The 26,206-nt window shown below is 34.2% G+C and overlaps 1 protein-coding gene and 1 non-coding gene across 7 annotated transcripts in view; both read right to left on the bottom strand.

The window, feature by feature from the left end:
- The window catches only part of RABGAP1L (RAB GTPase activating protein 1 like), a 735,225-nt gene that overhangs the window by 470,498 nt on the left and 238,521 nt on the right, over positions 1-26,206 (bottom strand). The window lies entirely within an intron of this gene.
- On the bottom strand, positions 18,190-18,296 carry LOC144316651 (U6 spliceosomal RNA). The gene has a single exon (XR_013382576.1). It is a non-coding gene; the product is annotated as a U6 spliceosomal RNA (small nuclear RNA).

Genomic DNA, 26,206 nt, shown 5'->3' with positions numbered 1-26,206 from the left:
AAGATGTGTAAGCCCTCTACCCTGAAAACTACAAAATTAAAAGGTCCTAAGTATATGGGAGAGATATACCACCTTTATGGATTAGAAGACTCAATACTATTAAGAATGTTAATTTTTCTCAAATTCATCTATGGATTTATTGCTACTTGTAGAACTAAATAGTTAATTCTAAAATTTGTAGGTAAACAAAAAAGGACCTATTTGGTAGCTAAAATAATGTGGGAAAATGATTTTTTAAAAGTTGGAGAACTGTACAACCTGATTTCAAGATTTACTATAAAACCACAGTAATCAAGACTGGCAGAAGGATAAACAAATAAGTCACTAAAAAGAACAGAGTCCAAAAATAAACCCACACTTACCAATTGAATTTTTAAAAACTCTAGAGCAAGTCAAGAGGAAAAGAGAATTTTTTTCAGTAAATGTTACTAGAAAAATCTGGGGAAAAATGAACTTAGACCTCCTCCTCATTCTATACACAAAAATACATTTGAGATAAATCATAGATCTAAACATAAAAATTGAAATTACAAATACATAGCTTCTAGAAGAAAACATCCTAGAAGGAGAATATCTTCATGATATGTAAGTAGATAAAGATTTCTTAAGATACAGAAAGCAGTAATTATAGAAGTAAAATGTAATAAAGTATACCTAAAATCAAAAATCTGCTTTTCAAAAGATATTAAGAAAATCAGTAAATCAAAAGGCTAGGAGAAAATATTAGCAAAATATATACCTAACAAAAAATCTGTATCTAAAATGTATAACTGACTTCTACAATTTGTTAGTAAAAATACAAAGAACCCAGTTAAAAATGGGGAAATGCTATCATAGATACTTCACAAAAGAAGATACACAAATGGCCATCAGGAAAATGAAAAAGTGTTCAGATCAATGGTCATCAAGAAAAGACAAAGTAAAATTACAATGAGGTATCACTATATACTACCAGAATGGCTAAAATTAAAACACAGTGATTACTAAATATTGGTAAGAATGCACAACAATTCAAACTCTTATCAATTGCTAGTGGTGATGTAAATGGCTCAACTTCTTTTATATTATTTTTTTCCCACAGTTCTATTAGTTTCAAGCATACAATATAGTGATTCAACAATTCCATACATCATCATCTGACACTCCTCATGGCAACTGCATTCCTTAATCCCTATCACCTATTTAACCCACTCCCCACTTCCTTCCCCTATTGTAACTATCAGTTTGTTTTCTATAATTTAGAGTCTGTTTCTTGATTTGTCTCCCTCCCTCTTTTTTTTCCCTTTGCTTGTTTCTTAAATTCCACACAAGTGAAATCATATGGTATTTGTCTTTCTCTGACTTGTTTCACTAAGCATTATACTCTCTAGCTTCATCCATGTTGTTGCAAATGGGAAGATTTCATTCTTGACAATTGAGCTGCTTCCATAATTTGGTTAAACAATGCTGCTATATACATAGGGAGGCATGTATCCTTTCGAATTCATGTTTTTTTTATTCTTTGTATAAATACCCAGTAATGAAACTTCTGGATGACAGGGTAGTTCTATTTTTAATTTCTTGAGGAACCTCCATACTACTTTCCACAGTGGCTGCACCAGTTTGCATTCCCATCAACAGTGCAAAAGGGCTCCTTTTAAAACTTTTAAACAGTTTGGGAGTTTCTTATAAAATATTAAACAAACCTACGCTATGACTCACCAGTTCCAACCAATCAAAATGAAAACATATATCCACAAAAAACTTATAAAAATGTACACACCAGCTTTACTTTTAATGCCCCAAAACTAAAAACAACCCATTTTTCCGTCATCAGGGAAACAGATAAACAAACTGTGGTTATGTCCATAGGATTCTGGAATAGGTGAAACTAATTTCTGATGAAAGAAATTGCCTCCTGGGCAGCCCAGGTGGCTCGGCAGTTTGGGGCCACCTTCCGCCCAGGGCGAGAACCTGGAGACCCAGGATCGAGTCCCACGTCGGGCTTCTTGCATGGAGCCTGCTTCTCCCTCTGCTTGTGTCTCTGCCTCTCTCTCTCTCTGTCTCTCGTGAATAAATAAATAAAATCTTAAAAAAAAAAAAGAAGAAAGAAATTGCCTCCTGCAGGGTGTGGATGTGTTTGTGTGTGTGTCCTGACCAGCAAGAGGTATTAGGAAACGTTTAGGATGATGGAAACATTGTGTATCTTGATATCTGTAACATACATGCATATATATCAGAACTCATCAAAATGTGACATTTAAGATCTGTGCATTTCACTTACATGTAAATTACAGCCACAAAGAATAATAAAGCTATGACTGTACTTGCATGTTTTAAGTGCTCCATTTCTTTGTAAAAGCACCAAATTAGAGCCCTAAATGACTTGAGTGAATTTTAAGGTGTTGCCAGGAAATCCTATATATTGATGTTTAAAAAGAAAAATACAAGAATCCTCCAAAGCAATGTCCCATCAAGAAGGGAGTTATTATAATGTCTAAAGGAATAGATCATATTGGACAGAATAAGTCCATCTATCCTATGCCTACTTTTACACTCTCTCAACCAGTATACCTGACTCATGGTTCAGTGTTTGTACTCACAGACACAACAGCCCAGATGCGAGTGAGACACTGGGTGAGAAAAGACTTCTTAAATGCCAGTTATACAACACTCTGAGACTGCCCTAGCTAGCTGGGATCTAAGACAACTGGCCAAGAAAGGAAACCCTTTGAGAAATTTCATTATCTTTAGTCAGTCACAAAGAAAAAAACAGAAAGAATAATACTAATTTACATGTATGTTTAACTCTAAGTGGAGGAAACCCTCAAAATATATAATTAAAATCAAATTAATAGGTCAAAAATAGTATGTAGAACAATAAAATAAAACCATGCATAATATGATCTTTCTTTACATTTTCCCCAAGGTAGGCTATTATATTTAATAAATATTTACTAAATGTGAAGACTGGATAAAACTATGACTTGAAGATGCAAACATAGGCTCTAGCATGAGCCAGACTTGGGGGGGCATGCTGGCTGCAGCCCTCATTAACTGTGACACTGTGGGTATGTCATTCTTCTCATGTGTCTCAGTTTCCATATGTAAAATGGACATAACTACTAGCTTTGAAAGTTGGTTATAAAAACTAGAAATTACAGATGAACCATAAAAAGCACACCACATTCATTCAAAGCTCAGACACTAAAGGTAAGCATATTCTTTACTTTTTAATTATTTCTCAAGAAACTACACTCACAAATAATCTGTTGAGATTAAGAAATTAATAACAACTCTTCCACTTTTCTACTGAATTGCCATATCCCTCAAAATTTCCTTTAAAAAGTACACTCAAAATAAATACAGTATCTGAAAAAAAAAAAAAAAACATTATCTGCATCTTAGGAAATTTATATGATTAGCAACACAGTAATATAAAAATTACCAAAGTTTAGTCTGTAAAAACTTCAGTTTCATGGATGCTGAAATTCCCAGATAATGAGGGTTTCTCTTTTTAAATTTTTAAAATTTTGTTTTGCTTTATGAAATTTTACATTTAAATCTTTATAGGAGGGATGCCTGTGCGGCTCAATGGTTAAGCATCTGCCTTAGGCTCAGGGCATGATCCTGGAATCCCAGGATTGAGTCCCACATCGGGCTCCCTGCATGGAGCCTGTTTCTCCCTCTACCTATGTCTCTGCCTCTCTCTCTATCTGTTATGAATAAATAAAATCTTTTAAAAAAATCTGTATAGGATGTATCATCCACTCCTCTGCCTTCCTAAACTGAGAACTCTGAACATAATTAAATTTTGCCTGGTAGGCTGGGATCATCACAGTTAACATCAATGAGAAAACAATCTTATGATGCAATCACAACTTTGTAGCTACTAGATTGCATATACATGTATATATAGGTATAGATATATAGGTTTTATATAGAGAGAGACAGATTTAATTTCCACAAGTGATCAGGCACCTAGAAAAGAATGGAACTCCCATATTTTCTGACCCTATCTGCATAGCAAATAGAGCAGTACTCCTCCTTCCTCTTCTAATTTGTTATCCTTAATTTTCTAACGGCTTAAGTATCAGAAATTAAGCTTATAAGAATTTTTTTCTCGAAGAGTAAAAGAAATACTATTCTACAAATAAAATGCCATTGCTCAGGCCTGCATTGTCAGTTATTTCTGGATAAGTGAAGTGGTAACTGAGTATGGTAATAGACATGATAAATACACTTAAAAATAACACAAGAGAAAAGGAAATTCCAGGCTTTCTTATATCTTATTCAAGTTAAGTTAAGAGCTATTCATCAATCATGTTCTTTTCTTATTTTATGAAACAAATCTGGAAACTAAACTGTTTAGTAAGATTTTTACATGAATGAAATCCCATCAAATATTAATACTATGTCACAGAAAGGGTTTTCAGTATAGCCACCTCTTTTAATTTTTGTATAGTAAAAACACAGAGGGAAAAGTTGAACCTTAAAACATCTCCTGCAGAGGTTTGCCAAAATTATACAAAAACAGAATAGACAATTACTGTTGAAATAATAGGTTCACATTATAGGAAAGAAATGTTGATTCAAATTCATTTTTAATTGAAAGAGATTTTTCCCTTATAAAAGAAAATTGCTATTTTTTTAAGATATCTTATTGTTATGGCAACTGAAGTGCTAAAAATAATAAAGAAATATCAAAGTTGTTATAGCAACTAGAATTTTAAAAAGCCATGAAGTGTAAAATAATCAAACCTTTACTTGGCTTGAAACGCAACATCTATGACTCAGTTCTCAAAAGAAAACTTGAAATACTCATACTCTTGTCTTTACAAATGATCTCTAACGTCCAAATTAAAAAACAAAAAAACAAAATTTCAGCCTAACAGTGGAAATATTTTTATATTCCTCATATCCTTCACTATTCTATCCATAATCAACAATGTGTCTCTGATAACCATACAAGTTACCAAACTTCATGAGTAGCAGGAAATGTTGGTTACTCAATAAATGCACATTGAACTAAACTATTCAGAGTTCGGGCAAAATCTGTATTTTCTGGTCTTCTAATGTGCTTCTTCTAATCTTCACTGTTATGCCCCAGAATACACTAAAGGTTGAAAAGATTTCCTCCTAACCCTAACTGCCAAAGTACTATGCCCAGACTCATCCAATTAGAGTTCAACTAAATTCCAATTTTTCTGAAGATCTATTGCATGCTACCTATTATGTGAAGTTCTGGGACCTTTTCTTGTAGAAGTCACAGTCTGGTAGAGAACGAACCAAAATAGGTCAACATCACTGGACTATAAAGTACAATGAAGGGATATAATAAGGATATAATAATGAACTATCAGGAGAAAGTTCATGAAGGTTCTATAAGCAGTGGTAAGGCCTTAAAAGGATTTAAACCAGGAAGTAAGATAAATTGTTTCCCAGAGTCAGCCAGATGAAGAAATTAAAATTTTAGATTTATATGTTTTGCATTAGATGATGAAGGTTAAGTCTTTATTTTCATAGTTTCGTGTGTTCCTTTCTAATAACTAATAATCAAGATTCAGGTGAGACAAATGCAGTAACAAATGGTGCTAACATAGCACTCCAGTATTTATGCACTGAACAGAACTGACAGGAAACAGACCCCTGTGTATGTTTCCCCATACTCCTCTGCTTTATTTGTACTCTTTTTTTAGTATATTTGTCCCCGAAAAAATAATTGGCTTATTTTAAAAGTGGCTGTGGTTTATCTTGTGAGTTGGTAGAGACATCTTGAGAAGTTCAGTTTGGACTCAGTGAGAAAGTGACCCCTTATTCCCCTATGATACAGAAAGGGAGAGCTGTAGTGTTCGTTGGTGTAAAAAGCCTCCTGTTATCTAGCCTGCAAAATCTGAAACTTCTGCAGAAAGAGGGTATTTAGAAAACCACAAACTCTTCCCTCACCTGCCTTACTCAATAAAGAAGATGACTAGTGATAACCACTACTATTTTGATCCTGAGCCCATTATAATTCTGTTGCCTCTTATTAAAATAAATAACTAGTTTTGTCCTTTAGATAAATGATCTACAATGCCTTGCTTTATTCTTAACCTGTGCTTATTAGTATCATCCAACAAAATCTTATTTTTCCGAATTTTTTTTATCAAAAAAGGAATAAAAGCACTCAAAAACAGAAACTTAATTTCACATAGTTGTATTAAGTGCTTAGATTGTACCTTCAAAAGAAAATTATTCAAGTTAATTTGATCATTATATTTAACACTGTAGTAATTTATATCTACATAATGCCTACATGATTAATTTTATAACAGTTGTTGAAATTCTACTTGTTTATGCTACATATATATACAGGGTCCATGTGTCTGTATATATTATATACATTTTATAATATTTCTCAAACTGGGGTCCAAGGAATCTTCAAGAGTATATCCTAGGTGGTCCATGAATATTCTGTAATTTTTTTAATTTTCAATTTTATTTCCACCATAATCTAAAAGTTTTACTAGAAGTAGATTCTGATAATCTGACTGCTATCTCAAAACAAAGTACTGTTTTGCAATATTGGTGCCAACATTTGCTGAAGCATTTACTACTGTCTTGGAGCCAATTAGTTCTTAATTTATTGCAGGCTAGGAAAATAATACATAAAGAGATCTAATATGTAAATAATGCATCAAGGAAAGGTCACATCACCTAACACCATACCATACAAATGTTTTCCGAGTGGGTTGGAAAAAGTGTGCTGGGAAAACTGAGTCATCTGAAAGCACATGGCCCCATAAGCATGCCAAACTAAAAAAAAAAAAAAAAAATCGTAGCTCTCAGGATCACAGTCACACTGTGAGCAGCAATTTAGTTTCAGGAAAATAACCTAATTCATAACATTAAATTAATACCATTCTGTATTGTTATTAATACCATAAATGTATATTTTTATTGCTTTTATTAGATTACGATCTCAAGAACTAAAAGCATACAGAGTTTATATCTAATTTTACATCACCACACATTTAGGTAACACTAAAATTATATTTACAGTACATACCAGTGAAGGAGATTGTTAAGGACTTTTCTTCACCATGAAATTTGTGATATATTTTTTTTTGTGATATATTATTCAAAGTTGAAAACTCTGACACATATAGCTGATATTCAAAAGATGTCTTTTAATCATGATGATTAAGTACTCTGGCAATGCAAGTGAAAGAGAGGCAAAGCTAAAGAAAACTATATAACTAGGTTGATAAGAAATGAACAGTTTTTTGGTCTAGAGTGCCCACTAAGCTTATGGAAAATACCCAATTACAAATCATATGAACAGATGGAAAAGAGTTATAAGAAGAATATAATTACCATAAGATGCTCATTTAAACATACCTTTGCTTTTACGTGAAAGCACTAATGGAATGTCTTGATTATTACCCTTTCCTTTACTCCACAAACTTCCCCCACACCCTATCACCACTCCGTACATTGCATTGTCAGCTCCTAGACAGAGATAATTGTCCCATTTATCTTTGTATAGCTCATGGAGCCTAACACACAATGCTTCAATCATAGATATTCAGTTCATGTTTGTTGAAAGGATGATATTTCTGTCGAGCCAGCACTTTCTCCCCAAAGATCTCTTAATGCTTTATAAGCAGATATTACTGATATTATAAACATATTGTATGACTTACTCCAAATCACATTAAAAATATGATGGAAGAGGAAAAATGAACAGAAATGAATGAATGAAAACCTTCTAGCCCTGAGACCAAAAATGTATTAAGCACAAGATCATTAAGAGTCTGTTGCAGGGGCCTAAAATAATTTACTTAGCAATTTAATTCACCAACCAACAAACGGTTGAGCATATTTAACTATCTTCTTTACTAGGTTATGAGCTCCTTTGAAAATATCTATCATCACTGTTATCCTATGTGGTAAGCATAGGGCCTGACACATGATACAAGGTATGATATATGCTAAGTAAAGCAAATTGACTGATTTGTGTTCCTCTCCTGCTAAATATCAAAACAAAAGGTTACTTCATAAAATTAGAGCCTTATTTAAAATAAACAGCAGGATTCTCTTAAAATAACAGAAATTAGTGTAGCTTAAATTCACTGAGAATATAAAGCTTTTCAAAGGAAAGCTAAAACATTATACTCTCTCACAATCCTTGGGTCATGTTATGGGGGAATGAGGAAAATGGGAAATCAAACAAGTTGACCTACATCTGCCAGTACAACTTTGTTTTTCACCAGGCAGTTTCAAAGCTAAGTGGCTAAAGTGATTAGGTAGCATTGGAACAACTCAGAACACTGAGCCTTTGACAGAAACCACTTTTAAGAGACAGAAATTGAGAAAGGAAAGAATAAACTTATTATGCTGTTTTCAAGACATGTCTAAAAGAGGAATAAATGTTGCTAAACTGGCAGAAGCCTGGTAGAAAATACCTCTGTTGAAAAGGATTTGGGATCAAAGAAGAAAATGTGATTAAAAACTTAAATTAGAAGACTGAAGTGGGAATCAGCAATCAGTTTGGTGGTTTTGGGAAGCCCACTAGGCAACACCATGCAACAATGTTTACAAACTCCTGAGTTGGGGGATAGGACTTGAAAAATGAACATAAAAAAAACAAAGAAAAGAAAAATGAACATACACACACACACACATATACATCTACATATACACACATTCACAGAGATTCAGTGTTCTGTCAATTTAACATTGACACCTCCACAATGCCAGCTTCAACTAGCAATAATCTAGATGCTTTTGGTGTGACCATAACACAGGCTAAAGCTTGGTAAGCGTAGCTCTGCAACATGGACTCATATTACAAATATTACCATCCTCTGCTTTTCCCATTCACTCTCTTACCTACCCTTGCTCTCAGGAGCTGAAATAAACTGGTACACAACAGTATAAAACAGAAAGATGATTTAGAGAGATACAGTTATTTAAAAGTTAAGCTTTTCTGAGAAACTGTAATTTTGTTCAAAGAAAAAATACACCTTGGGTTAAAAGATTCTCATAAGATTTAAATGTGCTAGTGAGAAGCTAGAATTGGGTATTTGAAACTCAGAACACTAAGGCCAAATAATTTAAAATCAACATTTACTCTACGAAAAAAGTGTTCGCAGAATTCTATTCAATATCCAATATTCTGAAGTTGCTTAAAAGGTAACAATGAGATAAATCAATCTCAGATTCTTTTCTTTTTTCTTATTATGTAGGAAATAATTCCAGTGCTATGCCTTTTGAATATCATCAAGGCATTGTCTTAATACTCCAGTCCCACTACAGTCTTCTCAGGGAGAAGGCACACATGAAGAAATATTTGTGATAGTAAAGTTTTAGAAATTTTAGGAAACCATTTATCCAATATCCCTAGTATGTCTTTATACTTGCAAAACTAGATAGCCCTAATTGCTTAAATGCTTTCATATACAAATATCATCTGGAAATCAAAAGATAACTATAGAAATGTGAAGTATTCCAGTTACAGTAATGGGTTGGAATGACATTTTCCTAATAACTCCTTTTATAAATGTACCGCCCAAGCTGAATGTCATTATGGGACTATTTATAATTTAAAGCTTTCTGTCAAGATGATTTTATGCCCTGACATGGCTCTCTGTAGGCTGGAAACAGCTGTATGACCCAAGGGAAAATAAACTATTGGTGTTGCTCAAGAGCAAAGGTATTAAATAGGAAATATTTCTAACAGAACTTCATGAGAATGATGATGGCTAATAGACGGTAACTTAAGTAAAATTCTGCCAGTCAACCAATAATCATTCCGATGATAAATGTTATTTTACCAATAAAGTTTCTTCCCTCTAAGTAGATGAAACTTAATTATAACTATAACTCTAATCCTTTGAGCTTCCTAATAAACTAAATGCCTGGCACCATCACAATTAAGGTTTTTGTCTGTGCACAAAATGGGTATTAGAAAAGTTTTGGAAATGTTCAAATAAACCATTTATCCAGTATTGCTGAAATGTCACTATATTTGTAAATTTTAACTGCATAAACAGGTTTAACCAATATGAAAAGAATCAAGAGACAATGTCAATTATTGAGTAACATGAAGATGTACTGTACTGCGGGAAACACTAGTCTAAACCCCACCATTAATACAAGACAAACAGAATAATCAGACTGAGGTGTTTGTTTTTATTATTCAGTTTTTAATCTATCAGAATAAAAACTATTATGTCTAATTTGCTCCTTATATTTTGGGGAATATTCCTAAGAATCCAAATTGGTGGGGAATTCTGAATAAAATTATTGGAAATATTCTTCATGTCTCAGCCAAATGCCACTAGAAATGAGAGATGAAGGTTCTAGTCTACTATTTACTGGATGACAGAAAATCACTTGAATCCCTCCAGTCCCAAAGGCTTAACCTGTCTCATTTATAAAATATGATGCTTACCAAATAAGGCATGTGATAACAACACTTGCTTTTTAAAAGTTCTTGAGAGTCCTGATATTTTTTACATTCACAAAGGTGCCTATTAAAAATATTATTATTAATGTGTGTTGGAACACAAAGACTGTGGACATAACAGAAAACTACTGATAAAAAATAACAGACTACAGTATCCGTTGGTTATACCAGTCAAACCCTATTTATGGCAAATGCCATAACAAATTGTAATGAAAAAGCTCAGCATGACAAAAAGATTCCCAAGGCTGTGACTGATGACCTACACATCTCAAATAATATTCAGTGTGCTAACAGTGCTCCTTATCAACTAAAATGGTAGCAACAACAACAAAAGAAAGTAGAAAGTCCTCTATTATTTGCTTACACTGACCAACAAGGACAATTTAATCTTCTTTTTTTCTAAATGTTAAATGATAATCCTACTGTTGGCTTATGTTAATTCCACAAAACTTATATTCCAATGGTATACTACAATTCTGTAACAATAATAATGGTAATAAAGTGTTCATCATGGCCACAACTGGAACATAAAGGTATACTATAAATGATGCTACATACAAATCAATAAGATGCATTAAAGACTGGAATTTATTCATGTTTGCATTCCATAGCAATAAGACACTTCAGAAAGTGTGATCTAAAGGAGATTACTACACTGAATGTAGTTTAAAGTTACTTGGCACCTTTCTCTGGTACCTTTTTGTTCCGTTCATAGGAAGCCAAACCACCACTGCCCAATTTTGACATATGGTTATTGTTTATTTAAAATATGGCTGAGATGCCATAGAGTTTGAGAAGTACATGATAGAACATTTCTAAAAATTAATATAATGTGTATTTTTATCATTATCAAAAAAGCATTTAATAACTAAAGAAATACAGAAATGTCAGGAACCTGAGGCAAAAAATGAAGGTTAAATCTGCATTTTAACTAATTTTAAATGCCAGGCTGAAAATGGAAAAGCAGCAGAAGCTAACCTATTTGCCACTGTCCTAGTAATCTTAAGGGCATGAAGGTAAGCAACATAATGGTTATTCTTTTCATACCAAGTACGCTTGTTTGAGGAGAACACTACTGAACAAAAGCAATTTTACATCCCCCTTTGACAGTGGGTCAGGAAAAAAAGATATATCCTATATTCTAGGTAGGCCATAAAAACAGACACACATTTCCTTCATTCATCATTCAGTAAATTTTTTCTTGATATCCTACTGTATACTATGCTTTCTTTTTGAAGTCCTTTGGTTTTGGTCAAATACCTCTTTTCTTATAAACTGAAGTGACTTTTCCTTTAGGAACAAGTGTGCTTACTTCTCAGATCATTTGCCTTTGGCCCACATCTCAAAATAAATATATTTTTTTCTGGTTCTGGAGAAAGTTTAGTTTCAAACAGATGTCACATATAAATCAAAAGTAAAGTGAACACTCAGTCTACCTTCTGTACTTAAATTACCTAGAGAAGTTGTTCCAAAACTGGATTAAAAAACTTGGCACAAGATAGGATAAGACTTTTACAGAACAAAACTTTATTCTATAGGAAGGGAAGAAAGAAGAGAAAGGAGAGCAGGAGGGATGAAAGGAAAAAGTGTGGAGGGAAAGAAGGAAGAAAGGAAACCTTCAAAAGACCTCCATGAGGATTACATAGAAAAATTATCAAATATTAATATTTCTAATGAATTTTCATCCCAAAGTATATTACTTAGCATTCAAGTAGCCCCTTTGGCCCAGAGGTCTTTTAGATTTTTGCATTAGTAGATTCATAAATCAAAGTTCAGGTGCAAGACATTTTGGAAATATTATTCAGGTTCATTTTGAGACAGAGAAAAAGCAGTTTTACTCACAGAACACTTTCCAGAAGATAATAAAGAAGAAAAAGTCCAAAACACATTTGAAGATATTATCAAAAAGTTTATTTTTTCTTCATTATCTGCTGATTCAATAAAGTATTAAGTGCGTCCTACGATGTCAGATATAGTCTAAAGATACTATAGAAAAATGTTGGTGAGATACATTTATATTCTATATTATCATAGTTACCCATAAGCAAAATAAGATAGTTTGGTACAGAAGAATGGACACAGAACTTAGTTTTACAGATCTAGGTACAGTTTCATATGTTATAATTACCATTTATGTATCCTGTACAAATAAATTCTTGTATGTTTGGATTTCTCATCTAGAAAAAGAGTCATACACCAATTGTCTTGCTTATCCCAGATGATTAGTTGGAACATTAAATAAGAAAATATTTGTGAAACATTTTGGGGAAAAAAATATAAAGTATGCTAAAAATGTCACTATTTTTTACAATAAAACTTCAAAGAAGAATGGATATATGAACTATGTAAGACTATTTCATGTAACTACTCTTGGGCTTCCATTTCCACATAAAGGAGAGAAGGGATTATCACTGGCATTGGTATTATAAAAGGCTTTCATAAAGATAAAATTAGAAAGTATATAAAAAATTTTATAACTAAGAAGGGCTATTTCTATAAACTGAATGCTAGCATCTTACCAAAATTTATATGTTGAAATTCTTGCCTGCAAGATGATGGCATTAAGAAATAGAGCTCCTAGGAAGTGATTAGTGCCCTTTATAAATGTAGCCCAAGAAAGCTGCCTTGCCACTATGTGAGGACAAAGCAAGAAGGCATCCTCTATAAACCAGGAAGTAGGCATTCACCAGATACTACATCTGTTTATGCCATGATCCCAGACTTCCCAGCCTCAGAACTGTAAGAAATAATTTTTTGTTGTTTATAAGCCACCCACTTTTGGTATTTTGTTATAATAGCCCAAATGGACTAAGTCAGCTATGAAATATAAATGATTTTTTATTATTATGAATTTTATTTTCTATTTTTAAAACATTTTTGGGAAGTTGTTCAAATATTAAAAATTACTTAAATCTTGATGACCCCCCCCTTTTTTTTTAAGATTTTACGTATTTATTAGAGACGGGGGGGAGGGGAGCGGGGCAGAGACACAGGCAGAGGGAGAAGCAGGTTCCGTGCGGGGAGCCTGACGTGGGACTCGATCCCAGGTCTCCAAGATCACACCCTGGGCTGAAGACAGCGCTAAACCGCTAAGCCACCGGGGCTGCCCTTGATGATCCTTATTAATCAGGCACAGGAAACCTAGACAGAAAATAATTGTCACCCAATGAGCAGAAAACATATTCTAGTTTGTTACATTTACAATAAGTCTCCAAACTGGAAGAAACCACAGAAAGCTCTCTTTTTCTTATGAGAAGTAATCCAAAGTATGTGCTCTTAAACCAGATATCTCTCTTGTTTACTATAACTTTGGGCAAGTTATTTAAAATCTTTATGCGGGATCCCTGGGTGGCGCAGCGGTTTGGCGCCTGCCTTTGGCCCAGGGCGTGATCCTGGAGACCCGGGATCGAATCCCACGTCGGGCTCCCTGCATGGAGCCTGCTTCTCCCTCTGCCTGTGTCTCTGCCTCTCTCTCTCTTTGTGTGACTATCATGAATAAATAAATAAAATCTTTAAAAAATAAAAAATAAAAAAAATAAAATCTTTATGCTTCAATAATAGCACCTAAATAATTATAAGTAATATCGATAAATAGCAATAATTAAATGAGTTTGCACATTCAATAATAAATACTATTATTATAGTATTATTAGAATTAGAATAGAATTAGTTATTTCATTATATATCATTAAAGGCATTATTAAATTTCTACCTTCTCAGAGCAGTATGATAATAAGCCTTTAGACAAATAACTCTTGCTGCCCTTCAAAAGTACTAAAAGTTGACACACATAGAAAGTTGTGTTTCTAGTAGGACAGCATAAACCCTAACAGACCCAGAGTAAATACAAAGAAACAACTCACTAAGGGCTCTGGAGAGAGGAAGAAAGCAGGAATATTTTGGAGATGTAATCCAAACTTGGAGAATGGGAATACCTGAGATAAGTATGCATTTTTTGCATCTTTGACCTGAGGGCAGGCCACAGTCACAGTGTGATGCTGATGTTCCTATAGAACGTGTGCTGTCTTTCTTGACTGAGAAGCCAGGCTAACAGCCCAGTGTAATCACAGTTGCCAGAGAGTGAGGAAGGAAAAATGGAAAAGAAGAGCCAGAGAGTAAAAATCCTAAATTCTGTGTATAACATCTCCCAAGTTTCTGGGTAACCCTTAACACAAGCATACATGTGACAAACTAGGCTGGCAGGCTCAAGCTGAATGGACTCAACTGAGAACAGGGCTGCTAGCCACCACAGGCAAGACAGAGTTATAATCTGAATAAAATCAAGTTAAGCACTTGCTAAACAAGAAGTCAATATTCTCATAATATTCAAAATTTCCAGGACAGAGCTCCAAAATTATATGACGAGTACCAGGAAACTGTAACCCATTTAAAGGAAAAGACAATCAACAGAAGCCAACCTTAAAATGATCCAAATGTCGAAACTGTCAGCTCTTTCCAGTTACTAGACTATACTTGAGCAGGAAAAAAAATACAAAGTATTTTCTTAGTTTGTAATACTGGGGGAAAATAAAGTCAAGCTTAAACTTCATTCTGTCCTGGAAAAGTCCCTAGAAATATGCTCACATCATTATATACTTTTGCAAGATTTGGCAGGGGAAAAAAAGGTTTTTTCCTTAAAGAGCTTTCCTACCCCAAAATTTTGCTTCAGGCCCAACAAAACTTGAATCCACATTGGATTTTGAAGATACAACTAAGTAGAATAAAAGTGAGAGATGAAAGGCATATTAGAAATAAAAAATAAGCTAGTTTATAAATCCTCTTGAGCATTTAGAATACTAATAAACATGTCCTGAATGATGAGTGCCATTTAAAAAGCACTATCACAAAAAAATAAATAAAATTAAATAAATAAAATAAAAAGATCTCACAAATTAGTAACATTTAACCCAATGCTTTCTAAATCAACAATCCAGATAATATAATATGTAATATGTTCACGATTCATATAATTATGTCTATGTTAGTGATCAAATATGTCATGAATAATATCTAAACTCATTTTCTGGGATCCCTGGGTGGCTCAGCGGTTTGGTGCCTGACTTCCGCCCAGGGCATGATCCTGGGGACCCGGGATCAAGTCCCATGTCGGGCTCCCTGCATGGAGCCTGCTTCTCCCTCTGCCTGTGTCTCTGCCTCTCTCTCTGTGTGTCTCTCATGAATAAATAAATAAAATCTTTAAAAAAAATAAAAAACTCATTTTCCTCCTGGGAGTGACTTCTAAAAAGTAATACAAATAAAGTCGCTCTTTCCGTTGATGTATTTAGTATATGTCATTTCATTTCCATAGCAAAGGCACTGGACAGGTTTTTTGGAGGTCTATTTGTCACAATATATTTCTGGCTATATCCTTACCTATTTTCAAAAATAAAAAAACTAGCCCTTCAGCAACCTTAAGCCCGGTGTTAAGGTACTCTCTCTCCATGATAGAATATTTTAAATTAATGTGGTTGGCTTTCACAAAAGAATTCTCTCAATATAACTTGACAGAAGGAATGGGGCATAGGACTTGTCTTCCTGGGAAGTAAAATACATTAAGGTTTTAAATGTGATGGGTCAAATAGTATGGGAATGAAGATTAATGGAAGTAAAATTTAATTCTTATTCTTCAGGCTCAAATGGAAAATCTAAAAGGCTCTATACATTTTGAGTATTAAAGAAGCAACCTGAATTAACTTTGGCTGAAAGTAGACAGCCAAAACCCAGGAGAGAAAAATTGTTCAGAAGAAATATCTACTTCTTTGATCTCTGACTTTCCTTCCTTCTTTTCCATCAAGTATAAGATCATTTAGATGTTACATAAAGCATAAATTAAGAAGAAAGAACTTAAACCTTATAAGGCAACTATGTTTAATCCACTGTCATGATTCTCATATTTATTTAGAGAGTATTCTTTTGGTAAGAAACTATATTCTAATTTTACTTTAAATATATATATTTTTTTTTTGAGAGAGAGAGAATATGTACATAGATCTGTATACTAGGTGAGGGGGATGGAGGGAAGGGAGAAAGAATGTTAAGCAGACACCAAGGCCAGCATGGAGCTCAAAGGATGCGTCAGGATCTCACATGCCTGAGATCATGACCTAAACCAAAATGAAGAGTGGGCACTTAACCAACTGAGCCACCCAGGGATATTTAGTTTTTAAACTATATTGTCACAATCTCTTTCAAAAATACCATCAGAATTTTTCACAGAGCTGGAACAAACAATACTAAAATTTGTATGGAACCAGAAAAGATCCCGAATAGCCAAAGCAGTGTTGAAAAAGAAAACCAAAGCTGGAAGCATCACAATTCCAGACTTCAAGCTGTGTTACAAAGCTGTAACCATCAAGACAATATGGTACTGGCACAAAAACAGACACATAGACCAATGGGACAGAATACAGAACCCAGAAATGGACCCTCAACCCTATGGTCAACTAATCTTTGAAAAATCAGGAAAGAACATCCAATGGAGAAAAGACGGTCTCTTCAACAAATGGTATTGGGAGAACTGGACAGCCACATGCAGAAGAATGACACTGGACCACTTTCTCATATCACACACAAAAATTAAACTATAATGTCTTAGGGCAAGTAGGTGGCTCAGTCAGTTAAGCACTGAACTCTTGATTTTGGTTCAGGTCATGATCTCAGGATTTTGAGATTGAGCCTTGCATTAGGCATGGTGCCTGCTTAAGATTCTATCTCCCTCTCACTCTGTGCCCACCCCTACACCCCTCTACTCTCTCTCTTAAAAAAAAGAAAAAACTACATTGTTGTATCTGTTCATAACAGTAATAGTATTCAGTTATGATCTCTCTATTATAGTAAAGGTTAATACATGATTGTAGAAAAATTTAAAAACTATTTTATATAAATATTAAATTAAATTACATTGTGACTTTTTAGCTATTTCTTTCTTAAATAAAACAAGCCAGAAATAATTACATATATTTACTGAGCTAATGATCATTAAAATATTTCAGAAACATTTTAGAGCTTAAGCCTTAGGACCTAGATCCCTACTATTCAAATTGTGCTTCATAGACTATTAGTGGTATTGGCATTAACAGATGAGTTGTTAGAAATGAGAATTGCAAGCCCCATCTCAGACCTACTGAATCAGAAACTAGAGTTTAACAAGATTCACAGGTGTTCTGAATACACATTAAATTCTAAGGTCTGTCCTAGATAATGTTTCTGACCAAAAAAAAGTCAACAGTGAAATTAAACCTGAATGTAAACAAACCAAGAACAAATTATCAAGTATTGACCCTGCTTTGATGATTAAATCAAGACTTGCAGACAGGTATGGAATTGGCACTTGAGACTATATTCTAAGTTTACCCTCTAATAAAATCTAAGTGACATAATGTTGACATTTAGATCTGCTACCATATTTTTACTGGACTAAGCCTCCCTTAAAGACTCTTTGGGATGCCCCTGAAGCAATACTGGAATCCTTAGAGAACTCTTAAAATTACCAAGATAAACATGGATTTCTCTTGTTTTCCTTTTTTAAAATATTTTATTTAAATTCAATTTGACAACATATAGTATAACCCAGTGCTCATCCTATCAAGTGCCCTCCTTAGTGCCGGTCACACAGTTTACCCTATCCCCCCAATCTTCTCCCCTTCTGCAACCCTTTGTTTCCCACAGTTAACGGTCTCTCATGGTTTGTCTGTCTAATTTTTTCCTCAGTTTACATCCATTCCCTTATAGTCCCTTTCACTGTTTCTTATATTCCAAAAAATATGGAATGCTTCAGGAATCTGCAGGTCATCCTTGCTCAGGGGCCATGCTAATCTTCTCTGTATCGTTCCAATTTTAGTATATGTGCTGCCGAAGCAAGTACTCTCTTGTTTTCAAAGGAGCTTTCACTGCTACAGGCTTTCTTAGAGAACATCTTGAACTCCAGAATAAAAACAAAGTCATTATTTAATTTGTAAACATTCTCTCAAAGTATTAATATGCCACCAGAAGACTCCTATATTAAAGAATTGCCAATGACTTAAGACACTACTGACTTTGGTACAAACTGGATAGAATTTAGCACCAAGAAAATCTTTCCTCCTACATGGTAATAAAATCATTCTACTTAAGAGTTCCATTAACAATATCATTGCAAAGAGTGAATGCCTATACACATAATAAATGAACAAAGCTTGTATTTTTATAACATAAAACAATATCATTTATAGCTCACTAATTATGTATTACTGTCCAGCAAAAATTAAAAGCCTGATGGAAAATTAAGTGATCTTCATGTTTGCAAAAGCTGGAGACTATTTTTGTTAGACTGTCAGAATTTACTAACCACGATTATGACATACAGTGTAAAGGATGTAACAGCCTCATCATGTTAATTAATTGTTCTTCTCTTTTAAAGATCTATTGTGTTTTCTAACTGAGCTATAATTCAAGTAAAATGCCCCCCAAAAAACCACTTGGTCTCCCATTTTGGAGTCTAGTTGGCAGCTCTGAGCTTTGCCAACAGCCCCGACTGTTCTCTTTTAGACGCCTCATATTCCACACACAGCTTCATTAACAGTGAGCTGAAAACAACCTTGCGTTGAGTGTTTTGTTTGGGACTTACTTGGCCAGGACATTTTGAACAGTAGTGTCCCAATGAAGTACTAGATATTATTTAGGTAAGAATGAGCTTCAAAAAAAAACAACAATGGTCTTTCAGAAATGTCTAACTCTGTAACTGCATGACTTAATCTGGTGATAAAAGCAGTTATTAAACGTTTACCTCAAAAAAAAATGTTTACCTCCCCCCTCCCACCCAAAATATTAGTATCAGTGGAAATAATATCTTACTTTACTTAACCTAAACATGATGCTACCTATGAAAAGTACATGATTCAAGTGCCTAATATGGATCAATTCAACATCATTTTGGGGTGATGCACAATTTTTATTCACTGCCACTTGTGCACACCAAGGAGGGTAGGTACAACACTGGTGAGCAACCCAGACAACAAGCACAAATTCTATGCATGTGCTATCATACCTTAGCACTGAATAAAGGCCACCTCTGGAAAGCCAGCAAGTTGTCTCTCAGTTTAATCTCTGAAAGTACTGTTTATTCATGAAAACTTTTTTTTTTTTATGTTCTTTCTTTTTTTTTATTTTTATTTTTTTTCTATTTTTTTTATTGGTGTTCAATTTACCAACATACAGAATAACCCCCAGTGCCCGTCACCCAATCACTCCCACCCCGCATTCATGAAAACTTTGATAAGCCTGCAATTTTATCACAATGTAAAGAAAAAATAGTCTCTATGATTTTATGCTCCAAACAAGTTCAGTGGAAAACATTAAAAAGAGAGTTAAAAATTATAAGTAAATTATCCATAACTCTAGTTTCTATTTCTAGTTTTGACATAAGTCTTCCATTTGACCTTGGGCTGAGTAAAACGTTTAGATTTCTACATTAATTATAATACTATTATTTATAATCAAACTAATCCACAGATAAGTTAAAAAGATAAATGTTTCTAAGTCAATTCTCAAAATTAATGTATTAAATAAACATATGACAATACTTTAAATAAGGTAAACATCTGAGTAACTGAGTTATGCAAATTAATGCAAATCAACATATCCAAGTTCATTTTTTTTTTAAGATTTTTATTTATTTATTCATAGACACAGAGAGAGAGAGGCAGAGACACAGGCAGAGGGAGAAGCAGGCTCCATGCAGGGAGCCCAATGTGGGACTCGATCCCGGGTCCCCAGGATCACACCCCAGGCTGCAGGCGGGGCCAAACTGCTGCGCCACCAGGGCTGCCCCATATCCAAGTTCAAAGGAAACCCTAATCAAAAAGAAGCCGAGGCTGGGGGCTCCTGGGGGCTCAGTGGGTTAAGCGGCTACCTTCAGCTCAGGCATAGTCCTGGGACTGAGCCCCGAGTTGGGCTCTCTGCTTTTCAGGGAGTTTGCTTTTCCCTCTGCCTCTCTCCCTGATTGTGTGTGTGCAACCTCTATATCTAGCAAATAAATAAATAAAATCTTAAAAAAAAAAAAAAAGAAACAAAAACCAAAAAGAAGCCCAGAAATCTAAAACCTGAGTAAAAACAATGCCATCTGCTTTAATAATGTTTTTGTTCAAGATACTATCTTACTCTCATCAGATGCATCACATAACATAGGTTAGTGGCATTTCTGGGTTAACATTTTTTTCTTCCTACGTTTAAACAAAGGACAATTCAATAGAAATGTATCTATATTTAAAAGGCAATAACTCCATCGTTCATAAGGCTTATGTTTGCCAACTTGATAGCCATCAAGTTTGTAAACATTAGATTGTGTTGTGTTAGCGATCATTTGTACAAGATTTAGTATCCTGAACTATAACTGATTTGAAACAACAGCAAAGAATAAAATGATCCCCAAAGAGCCGGAATTCAAATCATGCTCATAAAAATAAAGAGTCAAAATACAAAAATCACAATCTACTATGCGCCAACAGGTCGGGATGGAAGACTTGGAAGGATACGAAAAAGAGTAAGTTACAATTCCAATTCTTACTGAGGGAAGCTTTTCAGTTCTTATCTTCCTAATTTGTCCAACTAGTTGCCTATTTTAGAAACTAATAAACTTCTGTATATGTATTAAAACACTATCAAAAGATAGGAAGTAAATTAACAAAAGCAACATTAAGAACAATGATAAAGTAGTATTCATAATCAATTACTATTTGGTAAATTAAGAGATAGCTGATATGCTGCATATAATAATCATCATACAAACACAAAGAAGCCTGGAAAACAAGACAGAATATATACATAATGCATATACCCTTATGAAATTAAGTTTCTTTTATATATTAATTCTTTAAGAAGACTTCAGTTAAACCAAATAAACTGTTAAGCTTACACAAATGCCAACGTTAGATAAATCCACTAATAGTTGTTAGATATTTATGTTGATTTTGATCTCATATGACATACATGTTTATGTATCTATCTACATACATACCCAAATGTCGTCAACTAAGATTATTTCTAAATAGCACGTTTGTTCCATGATTTTAAAAACATAGTAAGAATACAAGTTAAAAAACCTTGCTGATCAACGAAAATATTTTAACTCCAAAGTTATTGCTATTATGTAAATTTACATCTAAAAAGAAGTCAGTTAACTATCAAAGTTTAGGGATACCTGAGTGGCACAGTGGTTAAGTGTCTGCTTTCAGCTCAGGGCGTGATCCCAGGGTCCTGGAATGGAGTGCCACATCAGGCTCCCCCCAGGGAGTCTGCTTTTCTCTCTGCTTATGTCGCTGCCTCTCTCTTGTGTCTCTCAAGTATAAATAAATAAAATCTTTAAAATAAGTAAATATCAAAGCTTCCTACTACAAAATAAAGTTGGCAAGAAATTTTTCAACTCACTCCTTTCAAGTGGGACATAAGCAGTTAAAGAATGTTGCTAGAGGGCAGCCCGGGTGGCTCAGCGGTTTAGCGCCACCTTCAGCCCAGGGCCTGATCCTGGAGACCCGGGATCGAGTCCCACATCGGGCTCCCTGCGTGGAGCCTGATTCTCCCTCTGCCTGTGTCTCTCTGCCTCTCCTTCTCTCTGTGTCCCTCATGAATAAATAAACAAAATCTTTAAAAAAAAAAAAAAAAAAGAATGTTGCTAGAAGCTGGATAGCAAGTAGCCAAGTCTACAGTTTCTTCTGTAAAATAGTCTGAGGCAGCTGATGAGCAGTTTCCTTTTAATTAGAATCGTTTCCTGATTAATTAGTCCCAGAGCACTTAATGCAAGACTACACTGTGCCACAGGGACAAAAAGTGATTCTCCTCTGGTACTAAGTATCATCTTTTCCCAAGGATCAAGTTCAATCTATTTTCTGTTCAAATCGGAAAGTAAAAATAAGTTGGAAAAACTGTAGGTCAATACCAAGAGATATCACCAACCCAGCAGGGAAAAGGAGTATGTAGATTATCTAGGGGAATTCCTTCAGTTCTTCATTTTAGTTCTCTTACAGTTTTCTTACTCAGAAAATCTTGATTTTATTTTTTTTAATTTTTATTTATTTATGATAGTCACACAGAGGGAGAGAGAGAGAGAGGCAGAGATACAGGTAGAGGGAGAAGCAGGCTCCATGCAGGGAGCCCGACGTGGGATTCGATCCCGGGTCTCCAGGATCGCGCCCTGGGCCAAAGGCGGGCGCCAAACCGCTGCACCACCCAGGGATCCCAGATTTTAAATCAAATGTAATAAAGATCAATTTTCCTTTGGACTGCATGATCAGCTCTATAGGACTAAATGAGAACGAAATTTTATAAACATTCCTAAATTATCCCTGCACAGAAATGAGCTTTGAAACTCTTAAAAGATCTAAAGTTCCTAGAAAGTAAAATAGGAAAGCTACAGAGATTTCAGTTACATAATCTGCATGAAGTACCTATCCAGAGTACCTATCCAGAGTATCTAAGTACCAAATAAACAAAATGGGTAGAAATATTCAGATAAGCTTTCCTTTTTTTTTTTTTTAAGTTTTCAACTAAAAGTTGCCATTATACTTTTTCAAACAAGAACTGAAGTTTTAAAGAGTTAAATGGAATTACTTCTTTTCATATCACTTTTGCACGTATCAAGGTAAAAGCTTCATAATCCTGTCTTCAGAAAATTAGTCATCTATTAAAAGATTATGTAGCTTTCATAAACATGTCAGAGATCAGCTCTTAAAGGATAGAAGTGATTGAATTATTCTGACAGTAGTAACAAGAAAAGCTCTCAAATATGCATACCCATAATATTCCAACCCAGCAATAAAAAAGTTTTCAGCAACTTTTATATACTCTATTCATCATTCATTAGGAATAGAAGTGTTTGTAATAAAAAAAAAAAGTAGACTTATTTTATTCTTAATAGAAGCATTACTGGTAAAATTGTCAATCTAGAAAAAGTAAAGATTTAAGAGAGAGACAAAAACAACGAGAATCATAATAAATTGTTATGGTGTAATCATTCTTAAATAGCAATGTATTGAATTAATTACAATACTTATTTTGAAAAAGTCTATGGAATGAATATATTAATTAAATCAAAAGCCAGTTCATGGAATAAATCTTTAAAATCTGAAAATATTCTGCAGTATCAATAATATCCTCAACATGGAATTTATCTAGTATCTTCTTGAAGAAGCTCAAGAAATTTCTCAAAGAAGCTGAATTTTTCCAAGGTCCACAATAATCTTTAATTTACTCAATGGTCCTTTGGCTTTTCCATTTGTTTATTTTTTTTCTACTGACAGGAAAAGGAAGTAGAAACCAGGATATGAGTTTGCAATAGGAGATGCACAGTGTGTCATAATTCGGGGCCTTTTTGTGTGCATATTAAAATTACATATCTACTCTATAAGCTTGAAAGAGGTAATTATTTATCTTATAATGAAAATACTAAATAAATCAAGAATACAACTTTTCAATGACTAGCCTTGCATCTGGTCCCTAAGAGCTACTCATCAAATGTGATGAAAAAATGAGACTTCAGTTAGTCAGCTCTGGTCTATAATTTGAAGTGTTCTAATAAACAAAACAAAACAAAACAACCAAAAAACAAAAACCAACATTCTTAACTTCTAATATAATTCTCCAATTATTATACTATAACCAACCTAACCCCTCCTACTTTTTTAAATCATGGAGCACTGACCTATAGATTTTAATTCATGTAGTCATTCAACAAATATTTATATTCAAGGCTCTGTGAATACAAAGTATATTTTTTTAAAAGATTTTATTTATTTATCCATGAAAGACACAGAGAGATAGAGAGGCAGAAACATAGGCAGAGGGAGAAGCAGGATCCATGCAGGGAGCCAGATGCAGGACTCCATCCCAGGACTCCAGGATCACGCCCTGAGCCAAAGGCAGACGCCTAACCGCTGAGCCACCCAGGTGTCCCTACAAAGTACATTTTGTTTGGAGAAACAAAATGACAGTTTCTCTATGATGAGACAGTATACTGTCTTGTCAGTTTAAAAATCAACTAAAAGCCATGCAACTAACAAGCAGCCTAATCTGAGAAATTCACAGGAAAATGAAATCCAGCAAATATAAAATACCAAATAATGAAAATCACTTTTTAGAACTACATTACAGACAGTTAAGAAAAGAAGGCTGATAATAGAGAATGGAAGAAATGATGGAAAGACAAACAAATATAAACTGTAATGAGATAGAAAAAGCTAAAGATATTGAGAAAGATTCATTACATAATCAAACAATAACCTATAAAATGGAACTGTTGTTACCAAAATACAAGAAATGTGTAATGTGGGGGACTGAGGGTGGGTTTTTGGTACCTGGCTCATATCTGTTGTCTCATACTTTTTTTTTAACCTTGACACCAATTAATGGTAAATAGATGAAAACAAATCTGAATGAAAAAGTAAATCAATACAAAAACCCTGGGGAAAACTCATCATACCACATTACCCAATATAACTATACTGTAGAAACATGTACAGATAAGATTAACAAGGTTATTATGGGGAAAAAAAGTTATGAAATTGGAATCCAGGAGTCATAGTATAATCTAAGACTCTTGAAAATTTGCATGATTTAGGAGAAATATCACTGTTTTCCTCTTATCCTTAATTCTAAAGCTATAAATACATATTTTATGTCACTAAATGATCTATGCTCAATAATCCAAACACTTCCCTTCAAACAGTGTTCTCCTTCGCTAACTCCATGACATGAAAATAAAGGTAACATTAGGAAATTACCTATTCTTGGGCAGCCCGGGTGGCTCAGTGGTTTAGTGCCGCCTTCAGCCCAGGGCGTGATCCTGGAGACCTGGGATGTAGTCCCAGGTCCCTGCGTGGAGCCTGCTTCTCTCTGCCTGTGTCTCTGCCTCTCTCTCTCTCTCTCCTCTCTGTGTTTCTCATGAATAAATAAATAAAATCTTTAAAAAATAATAAAAAAGAAAATTACCTATTCCTTAATTTACCTGGAAACTATTTACTATGTTTAAAGGATAAGAAAAACAGTATCTGTTACTAGAAACAGAACACTGTCACTTAAGTACATGAAAAGAAGTACATGAAAATTTTAAAAATTTTACAGAAAAATGTCAATGCTGGGGGGAAAGACTCTCAGTGCATCTCAGATTCACATTTAATTGTAGTTTTGATACATGCAAAAGTGAATATAGATATCATAGAAAATGAAAGACCTCAGAGGATGAAAAAAATGATAAAAGTGATGCTGTGAAAAAGTAATAATAAGCAAGGAATAATTATGTACTAAGAAATCACTGCCTTTTATGTAAGAAAAGAGAAAATGTACATTTTCTTAAAGCATTTTTTTAAAGGTTGTTTTTTTTTTTTAAAGATTTTATTCATGAGAGACACACAGAAAGGCAGAGACATAGGCAGAGGGAGAAGCAGGTTCCCCGTGGGGAGCCCAACACAGGGCTAGATCCCAGGACCCCAGGATGACCACCAGAGCCAAAGGCAGGCAGACACTCAACCACTGAGCCACTCAGGCATCCCAAGAATCTTTTTCAATAATTCTTTTTTTTTTTCTTTTTCAATAATTCTTGATTTCCTTTCATAAAGACCTACTGGTAACTACATGCTCAAGACATTACAATACAGTGAATACCCTTTATTCTGTTTGCCCACCTTATTTTGGGTGGTTAGTATATGTTAAAGAATTACACATTTTCTAGAAAAATTTTTGTAATGTCATGGCTATATCAGTAATGTACCATTCAGTACAAAAGTCTGTGGCTTTTATACATACCAA

This window comes from Canis aureus, chromosome 6 (genome assembly GCF_053574225.1).
Source record: "Canis aureus isolate CA01 chromosome 6, VMU_Caureus_v.1.0, whole genome shotgun sequence".
NCBI lineage: Eukaryota > Metazoa > Chordata > Mammalia > Carnivora > Canidae > Canis > Canis aureus.
Note: the sequence above shows the minus strand (reverse complement) of the source record. Positions and strands in the feature narration are given on the sequence as shown.